The 23,793-nt window shown below is 42.3% G+C and overlaps 1 long non-coding RNA gene across 2 annotated transcripts in view; it reads right to left on the minus strand.

Moving 5' to 3' along the window:
• Positions 1 to 23,793, minus strand: part of LOC148113184 (uncharacterized) — a 60,138-nt gene that overhangs the window by 19,652 nt on the left and 16,693 nt on the right. The window contains exon 2 of one of the 2 annotated variants that reach the window (XR_015728533.1): positions 6,672 to 6,786. The exons of the other annotated variant lie outside the window; for it this stretch is intronic. This is a non-coding gene — a long non-coding RNA (uncharacterized LOC148113184). The remainder of the gene's footprint in view (positions 1 to 6,671; positions 6,787 to 23,793) is intronic. 2 annotated transcript variants of the gene reach the window in all.

The following is a 23,793-nucleotide window of genomic DNA, read 5'->3' on the forward strand; positions in this document are numbered from 1 at the left end:
ACTATCTCCTCGGCTACATACCTTGATAGCAAAATATTATAGGTCTTAGATATGAATTTTGTTTCAACACCCAGAAGAAATCTGTCCAGCAGTTGTGTCATTTGGTATATACCACACTCTTGTTTGTCTTCTTCTTCCGCCGAAAAAATGCTTTTAAAAGTAAAAAAAAAAAGCCTCTGATGATCACGCGACTCAGCTGAGATCTCAGAGCCTTTTCAAAGCATTTTTTTAATCCCTGGAAGAGGTTGCAGAAAAAAATGCTTTAAAAGTCTCTTTGACGATCCCAGCTGAGTTGCCTAATCGTCAGAAAGATTTTTCAAAGCATTTTTTAAAACAATCAGGCAACTCAGCAAGTCATCAGAGAGACTTTTAAAGCATTTAAAGCATTTTTTTTTTCTGCAACCTCTTCAGGAGAAGAGGTGGTTAAAAAATGCTTTGAAAAGGCTCTGATGATCCCAGCTATGTTCCTGATCGGCAGAGGCTTTTCAAAGCATTTTTTTGCATTTGCAGAAAAAATGCTTTGAAAAGTTAAAATAAAAAAAAAAGTTGGTCACGCCCACCCAGTCACATTATCCACCACCACCAAGCCACCCCCACAGAACCGGTAGTAAAAAAATTTACATTTCACCCCTGATATACATCCAGTTTTCTGCTTTGGATCATATTGGCAAATAGCCTCTGAACCTTACCAGCATTCTCAGAAAAAGAGTAATAAGAAATGAATCTTATCATACACATAAACTTTGTATGATAAACTTTATCTTGGAATCCTGGCTTGAAATTTTGGGCTTAGACAACTTAGAACTACACCGTCTTTGGTCTGACCTAAGCGTAGTACACAAAATTATCTGCTACAACATCCTACCTGTCAATGACTACTTCAGCTTCAACCACAATAATACATGAGCACACAATAGATACAAACTTAAGGTAAACTGCTCCAAACTAGATTGCAGAAAATATGACTTCAGCAACAGAGTGGTCAATACCTGGAATGCACTATCTGACTCTCTGGTTACATCCCCAAACCCCCATAACTTTAACCTTAGGCTGTCCACTGTTGACCTCACCCTATTCCTAGAGGTCTGTAAGGGGCATGCATAAGCGCACCAACGTGCCTACCGTCCCTGTTCTACTGTCCTCATTTATTCATATCCATTTCCTGTATTCATAATCATGTTTATACTTATATCTGTTATCTTATACATGTTTAACCAATAAATAAAATAAAATAAAAAATAAATAGGCCAGAAGGAGAATTCCTTGTCCACCCAGCTCAAGAAAAAAAATGTTGCAATACAACTTTTCAACTTCTTCTCTGAATATGTCCTCAGGACTAACAGTAGGATGAGAACGGTGTATCAGAGCATCAATCATGAACAGGCATCACACATGGACTTAGATTTATGCACTTTGGATCATTATTCATAATATAGATTCAGTGTTCAACCGGCACAGAAATGAGATGCGAACTCACGCTTCACCTCCAATATCATAATGTATTGCAGAGAGAATTGTGTCTGGAGTTCAGAAAACGAGCCTTTCGACAGTTGATGGATGGGACGAACAAACGACTTGAATGCATTAATGAGTTTCCAAGCGAGGGAAATGCACTCCCTTAAAATTATGAACCTTCTTGTAGAATCCCAAAAGCAGAGAATACACTTTGAATACTTTTCCATGAAAAAGGTCTACAGCAATCAATGAGGGATCGTGCTACCCCAATGAACAAGTCAAGTCATCTGATCACATTTACTGTACATATGATGCTATTCAGGCCTGCTGTTGGAATTCACTGTTGGAATGTATTTCTATGGTAGTATTCAGCCAGTAGATGGCAGTGTTTACAAGTTTGGAGCTATGGTATAGTTTTTTTGTTCTAAGCAGAGTTTCCTGTTTCCTGTTACAGTTTAAACAGTTGAGCAGTAAAGCACATGGTGACTGTACTCTTGTTTGCTCTGTATACAAGAGCTCTGATGGCACAGTGGTTAGAATGCAGTACTGCAGGCTACTTCTGTTGACTCCGGCTGCCTGTAATTTGGCAGTTCAAATCTCACCAGGCTCAAGGTTGACTCAGCCTTCAATCCTTCCAAGGTTGGTAAAATGAGGAGCAGGACTACTCAGTTTATCACTCAGTTTAACCACTACTTAGATGACCCTGAGGATACGATAAATCTCCAAGTGCTTCAATGGCCCTCTAAAAGGTTGCAAATGACCAGCTGTCTGCAAGGAATATAAATCCTTCCATTCCCCACCATCCAGTCAGAGCTGAAGAAGCTTCTTAGATGAGAAGTGAAAGATCTTCAAAGAAAAAAACAAGAGAGCCCAGTTGCTTCCTGAAAAAGCACCTTTCCATGGAAGGAAAATTTCAGGATTGACAAAAATCTCAGCTATGGTCAAAAAAGTCCAGAGGATGAGATCAAAGCTCCACCTGCCTTTTGCTGGATGTGCAACATACAGAACAAAATTGGTAGAGCTTCAACTGTAGCATCCCAATTGCCATCTTGACTTTTGATCATACAATCAGGTCTGTGGATCCCATTTAAGACTGGAGCCCTGGAAATGGCTGCATTGTGAATAAATTTAGAATGCATTCTCCCCTGTCTCTTTATTATAGCAATAGCAATAGCAATAGCACTTAGACTTATATACCGCTTTACAGGGCTTTTACAGCCCTGTAAAAGTCAGCCTATTTTACAGCCTTACAGAATCAGCCTATTTCTCCCCAACAATCTGGCTCCTCATTTTATCGACCTCGGAAGGATGAAAGACTGAGTCAATAGCAATAGCAATAGCACTTAGACTTATATACCACTTTACAGTGCTTTATATCCCTCTCTAAGTGGTTTACAGAGTCAGCCTACTGGACCCAAAAATCAGGGTCCTCATTTTACCCACCTCGGAAGGATGGAAGGCTGAATCAGAGGTGGGTTTCAGCAGGTTCTGACCAGTTCTGGAGAACTGGTAGCCAAAATTTTGAGTAGTTTGGAGAACTGGTAAATGCCACCTCTGACTGGCCCCGCCCTCATCTATTCTCTGCCTCCCGAGTCCCAGCTGATTGGGAGGAAATGGGAATTTTACAGCATCCTTCCCCTGGAGTGGGGTGAGAATGGAGATTTTACACTATCCTTCCCCTGCCACGCCCATCAAGCCACACCCACCAAGCCATGCCATGCCACGCCCACCAAGCCATACCCACAGAACCAATAGCAAAAAATTTTCGAAACCCACCACTGAGCTGAATCAACCTTGAGCCTGGTGAGATTTGAACTGCCAAATGGTAGTCAGCAGAAGTAGCATGCAGTACTGCACTCTAACCTCTGCGCCACCGTGATTATTGTAGTTCTTAAGTGGTTTTAACTGGTTTTAATGGTTGTAGTAGAATTTTGTTGACTGTTTAGCTTTGTGTTTTCATTCGATGCACTGTCCAGAGTCACAAATGGGCATCTATATAGATTCAGTAAATAAATTAATAGATAAATAAATACTTTGAGGATACCTATGGAAAAAAAAAATCTAATGGCTAGTTTGAAGAAGAAATCAATAAGTTGAAGAAGAAATCAATAAGTTTCTTCATGTCCCTGAAATTTTGGGAGAAATTTTACAATAACTTCTTTTCATATTCTATTAGAACATTAAAAAAACCTGTGCACAGAAGCAAGTTGATTTTGCTCGAAGCTTCCATCCAGACTCCCCCCCCCCACCATTTCACTTCAGTTCGTGTGCCTTCTCTGGGTTCCACCTGGCCCCAAACCAGAGGTGGTATTCAGCAGGTTCTGACGTAGTGGAAATTTTCAGTAGTTCGGAGAACGGGTAAATACCACCTCTGACTGGCCCCGCCCCAGTGGTGAAATCCAATTTTTTTACTACCGGTTCTGTGGGCATGGCTTGGTGGGCATGGTGTGGCTTGGTGGGTGTGGCTTGGTGGGCATGGCAGAGGAAGGATACTGCAAAAACTCCATTCCCACCCCTCTCCTGGGGGAAGGACATTGCAAAATCTCCATTCCCACCCCACTCTGCGGCCAGCCAGAGGTGGTATTTGCCAGTTCTCCAAACTACTCAAAATTTCCGCTACCGGTTCTCCAGTACCTGTCAGAACCTACTGGATTTCACCCCTGCCCCGCCCCCACATATTCTCTGCCTCCCGAGTCCCAGCTGATCAGGAGGAAATGGAGATTTTACAGTATCCTTCCCCTGGAGTAGGGAGGGAATGGAGAGTTTGCAGTAACTTTCCCCTGCCACACCCACCAAGCCCCGCTCACCAAGCCACACCCCACCCACCAAGCCACGCCCACAGAACCAGTAGTAAAAAAATTTGAATCCCACCACTGCCCAAAACTGCAGAAAATAATATTCAGGATGAATTCTGAGTCTTTCGTTGGGTCTATAAATACAGTTCCAGCTAATATACCTGAGATTTCCTAAAGGTGTTTTTCAGACTATTTCCGAAGACTCAAAGCGGATGCTACTGTACTTTTCTAGATAAAACTCAATCTGTGAAGCCTTTATCCGTATGAAATAAAAGTGAAATGGTGCCATAATTGAAAACTGTGGGAAGGGAAGAACTTACATTAAATTGTACTGGATTTCAGATCAATCTGGCTAGTATGCCGAAGGACAGAATAAAACATTTTTTTTAAAAAAAGTATTTTTGCAGAATTGTGAAAAACTCAAGAGTGACGAATTTTAAGTACAATAACATTCTGCTTCCGGAACGCTTCTTTCATTTTCTGTTATAATTTAAGCTACCTGAATATGTTGTTACGTTCCCTAAAAGTAATTGGACGTTTGAATCAGCAAATTGAGTAGAATGAGACTGCAATTTTTTTTTTCATTAAGTAAAAGTATTTTTGTTCTCAAAATGTTACCTTATTACCGCAGAAGGGTTACATATTCTTAGTAAAACTTACAGTAGTGGCCAAAATTGTGGAAACCTTTTGGGAAAACTTTATTTTCTCAACTAGCTAATAACACCACTTTTATTTTTGGAGTAGTATCATAAAATTATATATCAATGGAAAGATAATTTAATCAAGAATGTAATACAATAGCTTTTATGAAGGATTTGCTATTAGAATAGCAGTTACAGTATAAAGAAGAAAAGTGAAACATGTAGAAAAAACGAAATATACAAAGATTATCACCATGTCAGTTAATACTTAGTTGAGTAACCCTTAGCATGAATTACGGGCTTACAACGTCTTCCCATGGAGTGAACCAAGTCTTTTAGTTCTGCAGCTGTTACAATGTGAAACCAAGATTGAATGATGGCTTCTATTAACTGGGTTTTATTACTGGGTCGCCTCTGACTAACAAGTTTCTTTAGTCAGCTCCATAGATTTTCCATTGGGTTAAGGTCTGGGTTATTCCCAGGCCATTCCAGCAGTGGAATAGGATTATCTTGAAACTCCACAAAAAAGTTGTGTTATTAGCCATCAAACCTCAAAAATACACTTTTCCCAAAAGGCTTCCATAATTTTGGTCACTACTGTATCTTGGCAAAATAGATGTGGGATATAGGGATGTGAAATTTTCAGAAATACTTTAGAAGAAGGTGTGAAATGCAAGTGGGTAGTGAATATAGAATCAATCTGCAACTCTTTAAAGCAGCTGTGTCTTTTCCAGGGAAACAGTATGGCTGTATCACCAAACTGCTGGCAGGCGCTGTTACTCTTTATAGAGGTATCAGGCGTGAAGGATCCGGATCACCTGTACCAGCTCAGAAGATTGATTGCTCAAGTCTATATGCAAGAATCTGATCAACTAAAAATTTTGACTATTGCAACATGCTCTACATGGGACTGCCCTTGAGGAGCATCTGGAAGCTTCAGTTGGTGCAAAATGCAGCGGCCTGCATGATTTTCTGCAGCCCCCAATGTGCACATGTATTACCTCTCCTGCAGGAGCTGCATTGGTTGCCGATTTGCTTCCGGGTGCAATTCAAGATGCTGGTTGTCACCTTTAAAGCCCTTCATGGCTTGGGACCATGGTATCTGAGGGACTGTCTCTTGCCGGTCACATCTACCCGACTCACTAGAGCGGGGAGGCAGGGAATGCTGCAGGTCCCATCCCCGAGCGAAATACACCTGGTGGGACCCAAAAGAAGGGCCTTCTCTGTGTTGGCTCCCTCTCTCTGGAACATCATTCCCCCAGAGATTAAAATGGCCCCCACTCTAATTCTCTTCTGGAAGGTCCTGAAAACCTGGTTCTGCCAGCAGGCCTGGGGAACCCAGAGCAGGATGGAGCCCATTAAATGGCTCGTGTGAGCTGCTGTCACAGGGGGTGGGGGTGGGTGATTTTATTATATTGTACTATATTAATTTAGTTGATTCTTTTTATTAGTTTTATTGTTTTAAATGTGGCTTTATATTCTGTAAGCCGCCTTGAGTCGCCATGGGCGAATAGGTGGCAAGATAAATTCAATACATACATACATACATACATACATACATACATACATACATACATACTGTATATAAATACATAAATAAATTTCAGCACTAAATTGATGCTAGATAAGTTAACGGATACTGGGGAGGGAGACCTAAATTTGGAGCATTTGTGGACATGTAATGATTCTGAGCTGAGTCCTCTCTTGAGCCCTCCCCAGGCTCTGCCAGCTCTTCCTCCTACAGCTGGAGCAAATTTTCCAAAGAATTACGTAGTCCTACCATTAAAAAGCTATTGGTGTGTGAGTTCTTCGGTTCTTGCAAAACGTCAGAGGAATACATGCAGAGTCCAATGTAGAAGAAAATGAAAGGAGAACTGTTTTTTTCACAGATATCTCTAGCAAAAAGAAAAAGAAAAAGAAAACAAAACCCGTGAGTCACATTTTGGAACTCATGTAATCACCAGGAATTGGGCTAAATTCACGGAAGGTTTTATCTTTCAATGGCGGCGGACTACTGTAAGTTCAATTTGCACATGAGATAATTTTCCTTTTTCTCAACAGCCTGAAAAAAGTCAAATCAAAGCTCCCAGACGTTTTCATGTACAGAAAATGAAATATGAATCCATGTCTCTGTTGCCAACTAGTGGTGGGTTCCACTTACCTTCGCTACCGGTTCACAAATGTGACCACGCCCATGCACCCATGCGCTTCGTACATGCACAGCACTTCACAATGCACTGACTATTCGTGATGACATCAGGGCGTGTGGGCAGAGCCTCCCTCCACTGCCGCTACTGATTCGCATGAACCGGGGCGAACCAGTAGAAACCCATCACTGTTGCCAACCCTTTCTAACCTTGCCTTTTTTGGCAGGTTGTAGCTCCTAAAAAAACCCGGGATCTTTCAAATAGCCCACCATGGATTTTTTAAAGCTCACGAAAAGTGCAATCAATTTTTCTGTAGATGGAGTTTATTTTTTTAAAAATGTCTTTTTACCGTCATTATTGTACATCATCTGTGTAGGAGTAGCTTTATATAGCAGAAAATGTATGCTGAGAGAAATAAAAATAATACCGATCTTCACAGAAATCTTTCTGGACAACTGATACTTCTCTTACATAATGGGGGAAAAATATCGTTAGGAAATTACATAAAGTTTAAAAAAAATATGATCTAGCTGTCCCTTAAAGTCATATGGAGCCTTAGCATCAGGTGCATCCAACATGCAGGCGGGATGATAACATCATGAAAAGGCTGTGCTGGATATTTGTCAGACAGCACAATGTCTGTCGGTCATGGCAGGGTTGATGTGATGTCAACGTTGTCATGTACATGTCATCATGTCAATGTCATCATGGTTGGATAATGACCCAGCAGCCTAGCTCGGCAATACTTCATTTGTGTGTTTATATCCCTGATATGCCTCTCCTGTTTTCTTGGTTGCATTGCCTTCTTGCTAAGAATGATAGTGATTGGTCTAAAGTCACCCAGTTGGCATCATGCAGTGGTGAGTTTCACATTATGTTACTACCAGTTTGCTGCACAGGCATATGCTTGCTTCGTGCATGCACACGTCCAGTTTTTGCATGCACCTGCTTTCCGCACATGCACCCAGCCTTCCGCACAAGTGCTTTGCTCACGCGCGCACCTTCAATGCATGCACCCGGCCTCAAAAACGTGCCTAAATAAGATGGCATAGAGCCGGGGCAGGTGGGCGGGCCCATCTGCAATTTCCGCTACTGGTTCAGGTGAACTGGTCCGAACCAGCTGAATATCACCTCTGGTATCATGCCTAAATCAGGACTAGAACTCACAGAGTTTTGGTTTCTAGAGCGGTGTAACGATTGCAATCAAGCTGGTTTTCCATCTATTTCATAATCAGAAGATAAAAAGGAAAGATGGTTGACCATCTGTGGTGGAATGTAGCCTGGATTCCCAGGAAGGAGGGGTTGCATCCCAGAGGAACAAGAGACAACTCCATTCAGATACCGTGTTTCCCAGGGGTGAAATCTACTTTACCTTCCTTACCGATTCGGAAGTGCACGTGCCGTCCATCATGTGCGCGCGCAGACCTTCTGTGCATGCGCAGAAGGTAAAAAACACATTACTTCCTGGTTAAAGCCAGGAAGTAATGACACCCAGGTGGGTGGGCGGAGCTTTGCCAAGCTACCAGACTGAGCAATCCGGTCCGATCTGGGAGCATTTCACCCCTGGCGTTTCCCCGAAAATAAGACCCTGTCTTATATTTTTTTTGAACCCTGAAATAAGCACTTGGCTTATTGCCATGCACTCAAAAGCCTGATTGGGCTTATTAGGGGATGTCTTATTTTGGGGGAAATAGGGTAGTTTGTGTGAGAGAAAGAAGTTGAAGATGGCCCCTCCCTAATAGTTCCCAGAGCATATCATTTATGGGGGGGTGGGAGTGATAGTTTGCTTTAGCTTGGCAAGAGTCTGTCCATAGGTGAGGAACATAAAGAACTCTCCTTGGAAGAATCACAACCTGTCTTTCTTTGTTTTGGGGATGTCAGCATTCCAAGTAATGCACCCATAGAAATTAGAACTCTAAGGCAGGCAAGTTCCTCAAATAACAGTTTTATTGGGTACTAGTTGGATACCTGTGTTTTGCTACTTATGACCATTTTTCACACTTACGACCATTGTAGCATCCCCATGGTCTTGACAGACTCTCATTGTCATCATCACCAATGAAGTATATCTGGAGAAAGGAAGGCTGCTGCTGAGGCCCCACCAAAATACTCCCTATCCTGTGGTAGACCTGCCCCTGCACTTTGACTGTTGGCATAAAATTTCCCTCCTTCACCTCTCTGGCTCCAAAAGACACCATTTTGAAGCATCCGTTGTACTTCTGGGCAGCAGAAAGACAGTCTTTCCCCTTTAACTGGTGTTACAGTAGAAGGAACAGATTCATCTGAACTGAGGAGGTCAGTGTAAGAAGTGAGTTGGGGCTGGGATACTATGCAGGAGAAATTTGGCTCACAATCCGTTGGCTCAGTGATGGTCGGTGATTGAAACACATAAGGGAATATCTTTCCCGCTGCCTTGAGTTCGGAAGCAGTTCCGTAGGTGGAAGGCATAGACATTTTGGTGAGGTAGTGACATTTAGTACTCTAAGGAGCCCCAGACCACTCCTGAGTGAAGGAGTGGAATGTCTGCCAGTTTGAACTGAGGTAACGGAATGTGAGGCAACTGGAAGTTGGAACTTTTCAGGAGGGGAGGGGGAGTAGAACGTCTAACTCCTTAGCATCAGAGTGTGTTAATATACTGTATATGAAATACTAATGATCTGATGGTCATTTCAAAAAATCCTTTCTTAGTGAGCACCTAGAAGCCAAGAGAAACATACATGCCAAATTTCAAGTTTGTAGGCTTTACCGTTCTGGAGATATCGTGATGAGTGAGTGGATTTCGTTTTTATATATAGAGATATCATATTGGCACAACTGGTGAAAGCCGACTCTAAAAGTTCCTGCGGTTTTCACCTAATTAAAAGTTTCCTTTCCCCCCCCAAGTCACTGGTTACGTTGTCCAATCCAGGAGCTGTCTGGTTGCTTGGTTACTTCACTTCTCCTCTGGCCAGCTACCTGTGGGAATGTCCTTGGGTTCCCACAGGAAAGTTTTATTGTTTTGGCTACACTACCCCATCTAGTTATTTTCCTCCTCCCTCTGTTGTGTGGCAACCCTGAAGCCTCCAAGATGGCCTCAGCTATGATCACTTTAAGGTTGAGAAGGAGACTGACATCCTCAGTTTAACCAATTAGAGGAATGTCTTATGGAAAATGCTCTTCAACGCTTTATAATTTCCTCTTTGACTCTACCTAGGGTCAAAGAGGAAATCATAAGGCATTGAAGAGCATTTTCCACAAGCTAAAGTCAATCATTCACTATCTCTAGATATCTCCATCTCCAGCTGAGGAGCTGCAGTGGGACAACACATTCTGAAGTGCCTCTCCCAATGTTCAGCTAGATGTTCTCCTTGCTTTTAGAACATCCGGCAGTGAGGGATTTCTACCACAGCAATTACCAGCTTACATGCTTCTTTTCTACTGCACATCATCACCAACAAGCTCTTCAAATATTTTTTCTCCTACCTCCTGAGATTATTGATGACACGTGCCAAACTGCAATCTGTATTTAGATTTTTATCACTCGCGTTTATGTGGTGACAGCTTCACCTGTCGTTATTAATGCACCCAAATTCAAAATCAGCTTCTTTGCTGGGAACGGCGCTTCAAAAAAACACATTAGTCCTGTATTTTTAATTTGGATACACACTGTTGTTGTTGTTGCTGGGTTCTTTTTGTTTTGTTTTGTTTTTGCTTACCTAGAAGATCTGTACAATTCCTCCCTGCGCAATCCTTCGTTACTTAAACAAACATCTAATTAAATCTTCCAGAGTGTAAGGCATCTGTTAACAAACACTAATGAATATTTGAAAACTGACAGTTTTTCGTGCCGCTCGACAAATTATTCTACTGCGTTTCTTTAAAAAGTGATAACTATATATAGCAAGTCGTGATGCTTTCCTTGTCTCAGCAGAATGCAGCAGAAAACAGAACCTGTCTGGGCTCAGATTATAAGTGAGATCAGACTTATTTAATATTTGAATAGAAGAACATAGGAAATATCAGGGCTGTAAAATAGATTGGGAAGTCTAAAAAACAAGCCAGATATCACACGGAACCAAGTTTGACTCTAGAGATATTTTATCATATTCATAACAGGTGGCAACGTCTAGCTGACCTTGGCTTTATAAAAGGACACCAGACTTGGATTCTAGTTAGCATTAAATTAACGTCACTTCTTTGTTCTTTCCATCTGAAAATTTCGTGTACGTTGAACAGGTCTGATGTTAACTTCCTCCGTTTTCCTTCGCTGGGTCAGTATAGGTTTCAAAAGATCACTTCTAGATGAGTGACCCATTTGAGAAACCTGTGCCTGGCTGCATCCAGGACAAAATCAATACAGGGAGTCCTTGACTTACAACAGTTCATTTAGTGACCATTCAAAACTACAACAGTAGTTGAAAAAAAAAGACATCTGTGGTTGACACTTACAACTTTTGCCACATCTCCACGATCATGTGATCAAAATTTGGACGCTTGGCAGCTGACTCAAATTTATGACGATTGCAGTGTCCCAAGGTCACATGATCCCCATTTGCAACCCTCTGACCAGCAAAATCAAGAGGAAGCCAGCTGTCAGTGTTCCGACGGATGCCCTAATTAAATCATGAGTCTCAAGCCAAGCTTCAGAAAAAATCCAGTTATTTATTAGGACCTACATGTCGGCACATTCCCAAATGAAGCCAGTTCTGACCCCACGTAATTTACGGCTCCAATCATGACCCTGTTTCCCCCCTCCTCCCAGGGTGTGTCATCAATCACATTCGCCAAAGGAGCAATTTTGCAGGTTGTAGAGATCATTCCCCTTCGGCCACTGTGGGTAACCCTGGGAGACAGCCTTTAGAAAGATATCTCTGGAATGTGCTCCTGTCTTTGGCTGCCGTACTGATTCATCGGTTTCTCATCCCCCTTGCCTATGGCAACTCGAGAGCAGGCCAGGGATGCTTTGCGAGTTGACACCAGATTCACTTAACAACCATTTTACTAACTGAAGAACTACAGTGATTCCCTTAACAAATGTGGCAAGACAGGTCATAAAATGGGGCCAAACTCATTTAACAAGTGTCTCACTTAATGACAGAAATGTCAGGCTCAATTGCCACCGTAGGACAAGGACTACCTATATAAGGAACCATTTCAAAGAGGAACAGCACACATGTGCTTGTTTTTGGCAGAGCTGACGATTGGTCCCAGTTTCCTTACTTTCCCAAGCAAATCAATTCTCTTTCAAACTTTGTTTTTATCCCAGTAGTTTAGAAAAAGAAAATGAGTGTCTTAATAGCAACTTATAGCTCAATTTTATTAAGTCGATTTTATGCAAAAAAATAGCAAGTAGGGCAACTGTTTGGTTCAAAGCGATTGCTTGAATTTAAGCCATATTGGCTCACATTTCTGTTAAATCAGTTATACTTAAGCTGGGATTTAAAACTTTAAATCTGATTGCATTTATGATATCGATTTCTAGTTCTACTCCAGTTCAGCCCAAGCTGCTCCTGGACTTTAAAGAGGAATGAATAATATGAGGTTTCTTTGATCCCTATCATTATAGATCAAAGACCCACATCAAAAGTGCCAACTGTTGAGTGCTACTTTCTGCAGGGAACACTCGATAAAATAAAACAGCTCTATCTATCTGAGAGATAAATTTTAATTTTTCAAAGAAATCCAGTAGACTTGGATTAAAGGTAAAGGTAAAGGTGCCTCTCGCACATATGTGCTAGTCGTTTCCGACTCTAGGGGGCGGTGCTCATCTTTGTTTCAAAGCCAAAGAGCCAGCGCTGTCCGAAGATGTCTCTGTGGTCATGTGGCTGGCATGAAGAGCCTTGGTGGTGCAGCAGACTAAAGTGCTGTTAAATAGAACCAGCTGCCTGCAATTACTGCAAGTTCAAATCTCACCAGGCTCAAGGCTGACTCAGCCTTCCATCCTTTCGAAGTAGGTAAAATGAGGACCCGGATTGTGGGGGCAATAAACTGACTTTGTATAAAAAAGAACACTGCTTAGGGGGCCTCGAAAGCCCTACTAAGCAGGTATATACAAAAGTATGAAGGCTATTGCTTAATGCATTGTAAGCCGTCCTGAGTCTCCGGAGAAGGGTGGCATATAAATCGAACCAATAAATAAATAAATAAACAAACAAACAAACAAACAAACAAACAAATAAATAAATGACTAAGCGCCAAAGGCGCATGGAATGCTGTTACCTTCCCACCAAAGGTGGTTCCTATTTTTCTACTTGCATTTTTTACGTGCTTTTGAACTGCTAGGTTGGCAGAAGCTGGGATAAGTAATGGGAGCTCACCCTGTTAAATGGCACTATGGATTCGAATCGCTGAACTGCCGACCTTTTGATGGACAAGCTCAGCGTCTTAGCCACAGAGCCACTGCATCACTTAGACTTGGATTAATTCCCTGCAGTAAAGCTCTGAGTTACAGGAAGAAAAAAAAAACCATTATTATAATAAAAATCTCCTGAATGTTATTCTGTCTACCTATTGTGGTGTGCTGCACTTTCCTCCATAAAAACAAGCACAACCTTAAGATTTAGCATTAATTTGAGAAACTTTGGGAAGGAAGGAAAGGAATCGAGTTTATTTAAGGCATTTGTGACTAAAAGCAATTCATTTTTTAAAATATTTGCTTTAATAATAGGGCACCCTGTTATTTGACCACGGGTAGAGAGAGGTTTTAGAAATATTTGCAAATGGAGCTTTATTGCATTTTAATTGCTTTGTCTTTGCTCTTTATGATTATTAAACTGTCTGTTCTGCCAAAGCAAAGTGCAAAATGCAAATGTCTAAGATTTGAATAGTCTAATAAGTGCACCCTTATTTTCTATTTAACAATGTTGAATTCAAGGCCTGTTAAAAGCCTGGAGACAAAAACATATCAAGAAGGGTTGCAAGAATTTGGTATGGCTAGTCTGGAGAAAAGAAGGACTAGGAGTGACATAACTGTGTTCCAGTATTTGAGGGGCTGTCCCAAAGAAGAGGGAGGGGGGTGCCAACCTATGCTCCAAAGCAACTGAAGGCAGGAGAAGAAGCAATGGATGGAAATTAATTAAGGAGAGAAGCAACCTGGAATTAAGGAGGAATTTCTTGACAGGGAGGACAATTAACCAGTGCAACAGCTTGCCTTCAGAAGTTGTGTATTCTCCATCACTAGAGGTTTTAAAGAAGAGATTGAACAGCCACCTGTCTAAACTGGTTTAGGGTCTCCTGCTTGAGCAGGGGGTTGGACTAGAAGACCTCTAAGGTCCCTTCCAACCTAGTAGTGGGCAGAAGATCCTTAGAAATCCTAGAACTATGGAGGAATTTCCTGACAGTGAGAACAATTAACCAGTGGAACAATTTGCTCATTACTGGAGGTCTTTAAAAAGAGACTGGACAGCCACTTGTCTGAAATGGTATAGTGTCTCCTGCTTGAGCAGGGGGTTGGACTAGAAGACCTGCAAGGACCCTTCCCACTCTACTGTGATTGATTGTGGTGGGAAGGCTTATGCCTCCTGAGTCACTAGGGATTCCCCTCCTGCCAGAAATGAGGTGGAAGTCTGGTTGAACCAGGAATAGCCACAACCGAATCATTTTTTCCAAGCAAGCCCCTGACCAGAAACCATGGTCCAAGCCCCCAAATGGGTTATATCAGTGGTCCCCAACCCCCGGTCCGCGGACCGGTGCCGGGCCGTGGAGTACCTGGCACCGGGCCGCGCAGCGGCCAGGGGACATGAACGCTGCAGCGCAAAGGCTCCTGGGCCGTGCGCAATGGGCCGTGCGCAAAAGCTCCTGGGCCGTGCCCCCACCCCTGCGCGCGCTCAGCGGGCCGCGGCGATAAAAAGGTTGGGGACCACTGGGTTATATGATGACCCATTTTTAATGGATGCATAGCAGTAAAGGAGAGAGAGAGGAAGGATGGGGGAAAGACACAAGGCAAGGTTTATTTTTAACATGGAGAAAATATAGAAATGTGGTCCCAACCATAAAGCACATTTTTCTTGCTTTCCAGTTATTAGCCATTCTTCATCTAGCTCATGTTGACCTGGTCTGGCTATAGGAAAGCTCCACTAAATCAAAGGGTCTTCATTTTTATGTGCTTTTGACAGTCTGGAGAAACTCAGTGGTGGGTTGCCCTCAGTTCGCACCGGTTCTATAGAACTGGTAGTACAACCGGCAGGAGGCTCCACCCACTGACCCCGACGTCATCAAAATGCTTCTGTGCATGCACAGAAGCTTCTGCGCTTGTGCAGAAGAGCGCATGCGCGGTCCTGTTGCAAACCGGTAGTAAAAGTAAGTAGAACCCACCCCTGGAGAAACTGACTCAGGAAAAGGCAACTAAAATGCATAAACAAACTACAGAGGTATAGATGTGTTACAAAGGAACCACTTATGCTCGGAGAGATACCAAAATATTAAAGAACAATATATAGATATGTGTGTCTTCCTTATCTCATTAAGTCAATTACAAGGCAAACTATGTTTCATTTAGAGTTTAGTGAAAATAAAGTTGTAATTGTTTTCTGTCCAAGTTCATGCCCCCTCCCCCCCCGAAATTTATTCATAAAACCCAGATTAGAAAAACCTGCATTAATTCCTGGTCTTTCTATAGCCATGATGGCAAACCTATGGCACGTGTGCCAGAGGTGGCACACAGAGCCCTCTCTGTGGGCATGCATGCCATCGCCATTTGGTCTTCACAGGCACTGGAGCACTGGAAGGTGCTCCACTTCGCGGGCACTGGAGCACTGGCAGGTTTTTTGGCCATTTTCGGGCCTTTTTGAGGCCATTTTTGGGGCATTTTCTGGGCTGTTTTTGAGGCCATTTTTGGGCCATTTTCTGGGCTGTTTTTGGGGCCATTTTTTGGACCAAAAGCAGGCTGAAAACTGCCCCAAAACATCCTGAAAATAGCCCAAAAACACCCTGAAAAACAGCCTGAAAAACGGCCAAAAATGGCCAAAAAACAGGCATGCACTCGCCAGCCAGCTGATCTTCAGGTTTCCAGTGCTCTGGCGTGCTGAAAGACCAGCTGGATGGCATGCATGCGCATGCTGGAAACCCAAAGACCAGTTGGTTTTTGGGTTTCCGGTGCTCCGGTGTACGCACATGCACCCACATGCACGCACATGCACGTGCATTCCGGTTTGGGCACTTGGTGCTGAAAAGGTTCACTATCACTGTTCTATAGTGTTTTTTCCCCCTAGCTATAGTGCCTTATGCAACATCCTTTGCTAGAAAGGAGAAACATGAATTCAGAGACTCAATTTATGGTGCTGAGACTTCAACCCAGCTGATTCAGGCTGTGAGTCCAAGCAGATTCAATATCAGACTTGAATGAAGAAGCCCACTCGCCTCTTAATCATCGGGATGACCTTGAGGTGATCACTTTCTCTTCGAATAACCCGTGCCTGTTGTGAGCAGGGAACAGAGCAATAAATTCAGTGACTAGTCTAATTAGGCTTTGAAAGAAAAGCTGAAGTCATCAAAGCATGGTTTATGTCAGGAGACCAAATTGATGGCAGCAAGGCAAAGGTTCAAAAGTTGAGAGTGATTATTTTTAAGCCTTGTGTCTTTCTCCTCCTCTTTTCTTTCTATGCCTAAGGAATGGCAATGAATTTGGTGAAGGTGGCGATCAAAATTAGATCCACTGGACTTTGGTAACATTGCTACGGAAACCCAAAAGTGCTTTTTTCAAGAAGCAACTGGACTTTTCTTTGATGACATTTTGCTTCTCATCCAAGAAGCTTCTTCAGCCCCAAGCTGAAGTTCATTTCTTCTCAGAGTTGAAGAAGCTTCTTGGATGAGAGGCGAAACATCTTCAATGAAAAACCAGAAATTCGAGTTGTCTCTTGAAAAAGCACCTTTGAGACAACCATGACCAGGAGGACTGAGAATCTCCATAGACATTGTTATGGAAAGTAGAATTTGGGAGTGAATTGCAGTCATTCAGTCAGGGCATTTAAATAAAGCTGTAATATACCTACCATCTGGAAAGAGCTCCCCCCAGAGATACGGAGGATCCTGCGCACGTTTCATCGTGCGCACGTTTCATCGAAACCTGCGCACGTTTCATCGTGCTCTCAAAACTTTTTTGTTTCAGCAGGCTGGCCTGGCCTAACTCTCCTTTTTTAAATTTTTAATTCGTTTGATTTTATAAATTGGGTGTTTTAATCTGTGTTTCGGCCAAAATATTTAATAATTTTAAGGGACTTTTAATATTTGTATTATCTGTATTTTATCTTGGCTGTTCACCTCCCTGAGTCCTCCGGGAGTAGGGCGGTATAGAAATTTGATTAAAAATAAATAAAAAAAATAAAAATATAGAATTGGCATATTTTAGAGTTGCTGAGGTGGGATGAGCAGCAATATAAACTGAATGAATGAATGAATAAATAAATGAATGAATGAATGAATACGTAAATGAATAAAATGAAGTCAAATGGACTTGGTTCAACATGCTAACTTAATTTTTCAGATTGATTCAAATCAACAAATAGCCTTTACAGCACCAAGAGGTGTGTAAAAAGATCTTTGTGTGGTTCTTGGTGCTGTCTGAGTACATTAGTTCACTGATGATCACTGAGTACACTAGTTCACTTGCCTAGTTTGGTAGTGAAATGTCTGCAAGAAAATAACCAAGCTCAGAGAGCATCAAGGACCCCACAGTTCAACTCTTCAATCTATCTGTAGAACTACCCCAAGCGTGTAGCTTTCTGCAGATAGGCATTTAGAGAACAGTTATCAATTTGACTAAGGTGGCCATCAAAAACAGACCCATTGGACTTTTGGTATCATTCCTACGGAATGTAGAATCCAGGAGTGAATTGCCGTCAATCAATCTGGGCATCGAGATAGAGATAGAATATGGAATTGGTATCTTTTAGCCTTAGCGGCCTCGGATTACTCATCTATCCAGGGAAGAATTGACCTTCAACCTGCAACTCTTAATTTTATTCCAGGAGTGGTTCTTTCCTCACGAGAACCAGAGAATTCTTACAATTACGACTGCTTTGAGCTGGCCAGCAAATGAAAAGCCATTTTGCTGACTCACTCTCTCTCAGCTCTGCATTGAATTGCCTTCCACTGCCCTTTTAGCATTTCTTCAAAATCCCTTAAGCCTGTCTGATCCTCCACCCTGGCCAATTGCTTTTCTCAACTCCTGTCCATCAAGGGAAAGAAATGCCATCCATATCCACATACCCCACACACATTCTCCCCCTCAGGGGCCGATCTTCCATTAGCTGCGGTTCGCGACCCCACACGCTTGGATTTGACAGGAAGTTCAGCTTGTTGGGCAGCATCTGTTCCGTTCTGCAAGAATCGATTTCTCTCCCTCGAGGTCGCTCTCTTTGGTGACCCTTTCCCTTAATATTATGTTTAATAAATGCTGCAGCAGGAAAACTCAGGGCTGGTGATGCTATTGATTTCCCTCCCATCCCCATCAATGTCTATTTGAGGTTCATTATAGGTTTTGGTGGCGATGGGAAAATGGATGTACTCACTTAGCACAGTGAGTAGCTGCAGGCGGGGGGGGAGGGAAAGGAGTGGGGGGGAGGGAAAGGTGTGTGGGGGGAGGGAAAGGTGTGGGGGGGAGGGAAAGGTGTGGGGAGGAGAATAATCCAAACTCAGCTTTTCTCCTGTCTGCTTCTCCAAAAGACAGGCAAGGAGAAAATATGATTTGCCTCACGAAAAGGGCGACTCCGACATGATAGTCTCTGTATACACGATGACACTTTCCAGCATAATTCAGAGCCGGAGGCAGAATTAAAGCTGCATCTATCAGTCCTGTAAATCCTTCAGCCGTTAATCAAACCATGTTTTGGCCTCAAATGCAGTCAGGAACAGAAAAAAAGGAAAGAGCAGGAAGGAACTCGCAACTAAGCATGAATAAGGAGATATTTAGAATAGAATAGAATAGAATAGAATAGAATAGAATAGAATAGAATAGAATAGAATAGAATAGAATAGAATAGAATAGAATAGAATAGAATAGAAACAGAGTTGGAAGGGACCATGGAGGTCTCCTAGTCCAACCCCCTGCTTAAGCAGGAAACCCTACACCACTTCAGACAGATGGTTATCCAAAATCTTCTTAAAAACTTTCAGAGTTGGAGCATTCACAGCCTCTGGAGGCAAGTTGTTCCACTGATTAATTGTTCTAACTGTCAGGAAATTTCTCCCTAGTTCTAAGTTGCTTCTCTCCTTGATTAGTTTCCATCCCTTGCTTCTTGTCCTACCCTGGGGTGCTTTGGAGAATAGCTTGACTCCCTCTTCTTTGTGGCAGCCCCTGAGATATAGGAACACTGTTATCATGTCTCCCCTGGTCCTTCTTTTCATTAAACTAGACATACTCAGTTCCTGCAACCGTTCTTCATATGTTTTAGCCTCCAGACCCCTACTCATCTTTGTTGCTCTTCTCTGGATGGATGATGGGTGGGTGGGTGGGTGGATAAATGGATGGATGGTTGAATGACTGGATGGATGGATAGATAATGTAAATCAGGGGTGTCCAACCTTGGCATCTTTAAGACTGGTATCAAAGCTGCTTTTCTCAAAAGGCAAGATGACTGGGTTTTTTTCCCTGGAGGAGGAGGAGGAGGAGGAGGAGGAGGAGGAGGAGGAGGAGGAGGAGGAGGAGGAGGAAGAAGAAGAAGAAGAAGAAGAAGGAGGAGGAGGAGGAGGAGGAGGAGGAGGAGGAGGAGGAGGAGGAGGAGGAGGAGGAGACATTTTGCTTCTTATCCAAGAAGCTTAAGACTTGTAGTTTTCAATTCCTCTGCTGGGAAGGGAATTCTGGGACTTGAAGTTCACAGATTGCATGATATAGACCATTTCTAGTTTCTAAAGTAGTAAGGCATGGTCTCAAAACACAATGTACAAAATGAGATAAAGAAATTCTGCCATAGGATCCAAACTGTCATGAATGAGCCATTGTAAGAGTTTATCCAACAATGAACCCAAGTAGGCATCTTGTGACATTGTGCAGCTACAATCACCCTTTTTGTGTCACAAAGGAATCTATTCTAAGGATGTTTCAGGTAAATGGTCCTAGTTAATACCAGCTATCCCCAAACCGAAAGGGACGCGATGACTCAGTGGTTAAGATGCTGAACTTGTTGATCAAAAGATCGGCAGTTCAGTGGTTCGAATCCCTAGTGCCGTGTAATGGAGTGAGCTCCCGTTACTTGTCCCAGCTTCTGCCAACCTTGCAGTTCGAAAGCACGTAAAAAATGCAAGTAGAAAAATAGGGACCACCTTTGGTGGGAAGATAACAGAGTTCCATGTGCCTTTGGCGTTTAGTCATGCCGGCCACATGGCCACGGAGACATCTTTGGATAGCGCTGGCTCTTCGGCTTTGAAACGGAGATGAGCACCACCCCCTAGAGTCAGGAATGACCAGCACATATGTGCGAGGGGAACCTTTACCTTTACCTATCCCCAAACCATCATCAAGGATCTTGATGGGGAAATTTTAATCTCAGCTGTGCCAAAGAATCAGAAAGATATTTGGGTTTTTTTATACGACAGAGGCTGAAGGCAAACAATTTGAACATCTCTAAGGAGTCTTTGAATGTTGGTTTCACTAAAGGAAAACTAATTTAGTATTAATTTACTCTGGATGTCATTCAGATTCTGAGTGCCTTTAAAAGTGGCTTATATGTTGTTCCTCATCCAAGTAAAAAGAGTGGAAAGCATAACAAACAGTGAAAGGATAAATCTTATATCAACACCGAGCACATATGAAACCTTCTTTTAGGAATATGGGGCACAAATATCCCTGTGAAACAAAGAGAGGCAGTTTCACAATAATTTTAGCTGAAAATTGGATTCCTGCACTAGACAGATCAGTCTAGATGACCTGCAAGATCTCTTCCAAGCCTTATATTTGTTGCATGGAAACAATAACAAATTTATTTTGTTTTAATGCAGTCCCCTGCATGGCCAGGGGTAATAAAATACAAACATTATTTTCTGAATACATCACACAAATCCTCAGAATGCTTTCAAGACTTGGTTGATATTATGAATTCAGTGTCGGCTGAATTCACATCTCCAGCATCGAGTGTTAAAAATCAGGAGGCATCTAATGTACCTTTTCCAACTAATAAATAATACATAACATTTAAAAATTTAAAATATTTTTACATCAAGTAAAATAAAAATTTGTACATCATGTATACATAGAAGTGAGCGAAGCTGTGAACTGGAAGAAGAGGGAGTCAAGCTATTCTCCAAAGGACCTGAAGGCAGGAGAAGAAACAATGGATGGAAACTAATCAAGGAGAGAAGCAACCTAGAACTAAGGAGAAATTTCCTGACAGTTAGAACAACTAATCAGTGGAACGACTTGCCTCCAGAAGTTGTGAATGCTCCAACACTGGAAGTTTTTTTAAGAAGAGACAGGACAACTATTTGTCTGAAATGGTATAGAGCTTCATGCCTTAGCAGGGTATTGCACTAGAAGATTTCCAAGATCCCTTCCAACTCTGTCATTCTATTATTCTGGAGTTTTGTATAAATCATTCAATTTTATCTCAAAGTGACTTCTCAAAGTAGATTGATGATTCAGATTGAATGAAATTGGATGCCTTTATAATCATTTGGAGGTGTGGGGGGGTGTTGATCTGGAACCCTGCTGGTCTTCCGGAAAGTTCTTAATACATGGATTTATCATTGTGCTTGGGGGGGTCCTTTGGTGATATAGAGCATACTGGTTGATTGCATTGCTAGTGATTTATTACACTCTTCTGCAAATGAGTTTGATGGTTTTAATTAGCTGTTTTAATTGGTTTTAAGTATCTTTAATGTCTCTCATTTTGCCTTCTTTCTAGCTTTTTAAAAATTCTGTAACACCCAGTCAATTAGGTGAGATGGGCAGCAATACTGAATGAACCAAATAAATAAATAAAACTTCAGTCAAATTGGCTTGACTCAATCTGCCAACTTAATTTTTCAACTTGATTCAAACCATCAGTCTCTTAAAGCACCCAGATGTGTGTAAAATAGATATTTGTATGCAGAAATATGCCAAGCATCTACTCTTTTGCAAATAGGCAAGTGTCGACATAAATAAGCCAGGATAATAAGAAATTCTGGCTCAGCCTTCAGAAAATCTCGCACCAAACCGTGTCTGTGATTAGATTATCTCTAAAGTTACTTCCATTTAAAAAAAAAAAAAAATTCCTGGGCTCCAAGATGGGGAGATGCACATGGGGACTACAGCCAAGAAATTAAAAGACGCTTGCTCCAGGGAAGAAAAGCTATGGCAGAGTTAGACAGCATACTAAAAAGCATAGAATCACTCTGCCAACAAAAGTGCGTATAGTCAAGGCTATGGTTTTCCCAGTTGCAATGTATAGTTGTGAAAGTTGGACCGTAAGAAAGACTGAGCGCCAAAGAATTAAGGCCTTTGAACTATGGTGCTGGAGAAGACTCCTGCGAGTCCCTTGGACTGCAAGGCGATCAAAACCGGTCAGTCCTAGAGGAGATCAACCCTGACTGCTCTTTAGAAGGCCAGATCCTGAAGAGGAAACTCAAATACTTTGGCCACCTAATGAGAAGGAAGGACTCACTGGAGAAGAACCTAATGCTGGGAACGATGGAGGGCAAAACAAGAACGGAACAACAGAGAACGAGGTGGCTTGATGGAGTCACTGAATCAGTCGGCATGAGCTCAAATGGTCTCTTGGGGATGGTAAAGGACAGGAAGGCCTGGAGGAAAGTTGTCCATGGGGTCGTGATGGGTCAGACACAACTTTGCAACTAACAACAACAAAGTTATTTCCAATCATCTGTGAAAGGTAGGCAGCAGTACATGGTTCCACCATGTCTTCTCCTGAAGGCTCACCTTGCTGCAAAGATTAAGATTTTGCCTTCTGTCCCTTTCATACCAGCAAGGGGCGTTAAGGGAACTATTCTCACTTCAGGTTAAAAAGGAGAAATGTTCAGTGTCCAAACTGCTTGAAGTGCAGGTGGGAAATTACTGCTTCCCAGATGGTGGATTAAAATGCCTGTCATCCTGATTCTTGATTCCTGAACATTGGTTACGAGTGGAAGGAGTTGGGAATGAGCCAAAGAACATGAGCTGTCTTGCTTATTGCCCAAAAAATGAATAATATGTCAGGCCTGGGAGCCATCTTTTGCATTGACTCTTCAGGCCTGCCACATTTACTACTATGGGAAACTGGGAGGGGGGATTGTATGGAACAAGGGGGATATATAGTCATAATAACATTCCTTTCTCAGAGAATCAAGGACATCTTGCCCTGCACCTGGAGGGTTGGAACTGGGAGGCATCTCCAGTTGGGACGGTTGCTTTGATTGGACCATGTGATGGACATATGGTTGCTGGGCAGGGACTTGGACTTTCCTTGTGTGGGGAAAAGCTGGAAGCTTTCAGATTCGGGTTTTCCAAGATGTGCCAATATGACATCTCTAATAAAATGGAACTTTCATTGGGGGTGTTCCTTGGAACCCTGACATAATAATCCAGTGGATTGAGAAAACCCATCAGACTTAAATGGAAGATGATACTGTCTAAGATGCTACGTCTGACCTTGTCCTAGCCCTGATGATGTTACCTAGTTGGGTAATGAAATGAGTGCAAGAAAAAAACTAAGCTCAGAGAGCACCGATCCCTCATTTCAACCCTGAGCTACAAATATTCTCCTTTATTGAAAGCATCATATTCTAGACATTCTCTAATAATAATATCAGGCTTTGAGGAACAAAAGCCATTGCAATATACCAAAGTGCTTTTTAAATGATTCATAA

The sequence above is a fragment of the Pantherophis guttatus genome, chromosome 6 (genome assembly GCF_059756535.1).
Source record: "Pantherophis guttatus breed Tessera chromosome 6, ASM5975653v1, whole genome shotgun sequence".
NCBI classification, from domain to species: Eukaryota; Metazoa; Chordata; class Lepidosauria; order Squamata; family Colubridae; genus Pantherophis; species Pantherophis guttatus.